Genomic DNA, 3,742 nt, shown 5'->3' on the forward strand with positions numbered 1-3,742 from the left:
GAAAAGTTGTTCTTTAACATGAGAGTGTGAGGTGTTGGAAGTGAGAAATGTAATTTGTGATGTTAAGAACAAACGAGTACATTCTCTGCTAGGATCCTGGTCTCCAGTCTCTCTCCTAACTTTAATCTCCTGGGCAAGAGGGATATGGTAAATCCTACAGAATGAGCCAAAGGGAATTACGTGAGTCTGGGTTTCACATGGAAAGTTGGACCAGACATGGTGAAAGCATGCCCATCATAGTGTGTGAAGTAAGGGTAAGTAACAGATTTAGTCAGAACTCAGAGAGCAACATAGCCAGGGAGAGAATCCATATAGTGGTTTGGCAAAAGACTACAGATGTAAAAGTGTTCCAAGCATCAGATCTGGGAAGTGAGGCTAGACCACAAATGGAAATATCAGCTAAAATTTGGATGTAAAATATGTGATGGGTCAGTGGTTAATAACAACGATATAACAAATGTTTACAAAAGACCAGGTGCCAGTAACTAAACTAAAAACCTTAAATAAATTACTTCACTAATTCTCACAACACCCTCATGAAACTGATGTATGTTCCATATAACAGATGGCAAACTGAGACTCAGAGAAGTAGGTTGAGCTGCCCAGTATCACATGACCAGCAAGTGGTCAACAAGGATACATACTCAGGCCATCGATTCCATAGCATTACAGAGGCCAAAGGGCATTTCAGGAACTTGTGGCCGTTCCTTCTCCACTTTCTCCTTACCAGACCTTCTCCCCAAACTGAGGTATTTTCCCCTGTTCTTTTGGGTAGGGTGCCAATCACCGTGCAAGTTTAGGTGGCTGACCATGCTTCAGTGTGGGAGATTGTAATGACAAGACAGGAGAGCTGATGGGCTCTCTGAAGATATTTCTGTTCTAGCTCCTCACTGTCTGCTAGGTAACAGACATCTGAGGCAGGATAAAATTTACTAAGCAATCAGAAGAGACTAGCATAAAAGTGAAAGGGTAACTTGGCCCCAATCCAACCTCTTCCAGAAGGTCTGAGTTTCTGCTTTCTCTTGGCGGTTGGTAATGGCTTTTGTGCCGCCTGACCCAACATGAAAGCTTCTAGGTATCTGTTGTCCAACCTTATCAAGGCTCTTTTGTGAGAGGAGAACTTAGCTCTGTAGTCCTCGGGGGAAAGAGAAGGGGGCCGGGTTGAAAGGAGGTGTTGCTCAAATGTAGCAGTGGCTCCTAGGACTGGAGGAAAGGCAAGCAGAACTGGGTTCTACAAAGGGTTGTGTCCTTTAGTGCAGTCCCCAAGGTCACAGGAGGGCTACTGATGGGGAGAGAAGATGTGTTCCCAGAGGTGAGGGCTGCTAAACATCCAGTATCACAACTTTGAGAGTTTCAGCCAAAGATTCTGGAACCACCCTGGCAGAGAAGCTGTATGTGGTATTACCTGTCTTTGAATGGACAATAACATTCTGTTCTGTGAGCCTCTTTGTGGCAACTTCGAAGGACCAAAGACTAGAGGTCTTTGCTTTTTTCCCCTCTGAGAAGGTATATTACACTAAAGATTATTATTAGATATCATTCCACCCCTGTAAATAAGGGCTTAGAGTCAGATATAATTTAATTTATAAAACTTAAACATTATTTTACTTGCACCTCACAATTTTGGAAAGATTCTGGAAATATTTTCTCCTTTAACCTTGATTATCCTATTTTATATATGCAAATTGTCTTTCTTTTCTTTTTTTTTTTTGCACACTGATCAGGACTTTATTTAAAAGTTAGCAAACAATACTGTAGAAACATTGATATGTAAATTTCTAAAATGCTGCATCTTAAATTTAGTTGGCAAAGACCACATTTAGCTATAAGCATGAATTCAGTCTTCCACGTAGAAACGAGACACTAAACTAAAAAAAATAGCTTCCTATTGTTTGAAAACACCAGTTTAAGTAGAGGACTGTAAAAATGCATATTTTTTAAGGAAAGAATTGACTGAACAAGAATACTCCTCTTTTACAATATTCCTTTTTACTTCATATGCGAGTTAGTGGTTGTGCTGTAGGGTTTAACTGTCACAGCACTAAAAGGCAACTATTTAGGGAAGAGGCTGAAAAAGGAAAAAGGAACGTATGTAAGGCAATAGTTCCTTTAGGTACCATAAGCATAATAGTGTTTTAGGAAGACCAGATAAAAATAACTGAAGGCTAGCTTAGTTCTCACTGAATAAAAACAGTGGGCTAAATACTGAGCTCCTCTGTGAACCTAATCATCAATGCCTTGGCCACGATACTGGTAATCTCTGGGTAGTCATCTTGGTGTTGGCCATGATACTCATCTGGGTATTCTGCCTGATAATCACTATCACTGATTTCCGACCCACTGGTTCCTGTTCCTTGGCTTCCACTGTGAATGAGAGGTTCTGTGGGAGCAGCACAGTATTTGGGATCATACACTTGCCGCCCAAGGCCATACACACTCATTCCTTTCTGGGAAGAACCTTGTTGGTACCCATCTGTAGGGAAATTGTGGAGTTCTCCATAGGTGGTAACGTTAGCTTCTGATCGTAGATATCTCTTCGGGTACCCAGTGCTAACATCCCTGCCTGGTTGCCTCCTCTGTTGGTGCCCATTTGCAGGCTAACTGTGGTCTGATCAAAAGGTTTGTCAGTTTGCATTTTGGGATCATAAAGGTGCCTCCTAGTCCCATAGGCCATCATACCTGCTTGACTGGCACATTGGTTGGTTCCCATCTGCAAACTAATTACACTTTGACCAGCTTTTAATTTTCCTTCTTCAAAACATCTTGTTTGTTTTTCTGCATACTTATCTCCAATGTCAATGGTTTTATGGAATCCTTTCGTTTTGGCCAGACCTGCTAGGACCGCCAACGTAGTCTGAACCTCATGTTTCCATTCTCAAAAAGATCATTTACTTCAAATACATCATGTGGCTTAATGCCATAAGCCTGAATAGCTTTAATAAATTTGCCGATATTCTCCAACTGAGGCCAGTTTAATGAGGACTCATTGACCTTCTTCACTGAGCCTGGCTGTAGCTTGTTTATGAATTCGCAGAGGTTAATGCCATCTTTCAAGCCCAGCAGGAAGTTGGTGCCAATGCTCATGCCTGTCACCTCTTCTATCCAATTGTGGAGATCTTCTTCTGCCTAATGATCATACTTGGAAGCTATCTTGTTCTTGACTTCAGCCTTGTTGAAATGGGTTATGATGATTTGGGCGGCGGGAAGAGGCTGAGTTGGGGGATTGGTTGGTCTGGGGGATTCTCTCACCCGCTTCCCCGCTCCTGGCCCCAAGGAGTGGCCTAACCACAAGATGCTCAGAGCTCGCTCCCCTGGGTGGCACAGGAGTTGCTGGGACGTGGCGGTGGGATGCGGGTGGTGCCTCGGCTATGAGTACCACCTCACAGTACTCGGCTTGTAGTACTACCTTGTAGTACTCAGCTATGAGTACTACCGCAGCTACTCGGCTACGCGTATTACCGTGGAATTCAGGCGGTGCCTCGGCTCCTCTGCTGCCTTGGCTACGAGGTCCCGCAGAGGCTCCAGTTCGCCTCCAGAGTTCCACACGAACTGCATATATGCAAATGTTTTAAGTATTTAATGGAGCTAAATCCTCTTGTACAGAAGGGGGAACTGAGACATGATGAGATATTAAAACAGGTTAATGTCTATGTTTTAGTGTGCTAGCACAGAAGAAAGAACCATAATCAGAATTCATATGTACCATGAGGAAACATTTCATTGAAAGTAACAACAACAACAA

The 3,742-nt window shown here is 42.9% G+C and overlaps 1 pseudogene; it reads right to left on the reverse strand.

Annotated features, from left to right (window-relative positions):
• Positions 1 to 2,223: 2,223 nt before the first annotated feature.
• On the reverse strand, positions 2,224 to 3,120 carry LOC101121242 (calponin-3-like; annotated as a pseudogene).
• Between the last annotated feature and the right edge of the window lie 622 nt (positions 3,121 to 3,742).

The sequence above is a fragment of the Ovis aries genome, chromosome 2, assembly GCF_016772045.2.
Source record: "Ovis aries strain OAR_USU_Benz2616 breed Rambouillet chromosome 2, ARS-UI_Ramb_v3.0, whole genome shotgun sequence".
In the NCBI taxonomy this organism is placed as follows: domain Eukaryota; kingdom Metazoa; phylum Chordata; class Mammalia; order Artiodactyla; family Bovidae; genus Ovis; species Ovis aries.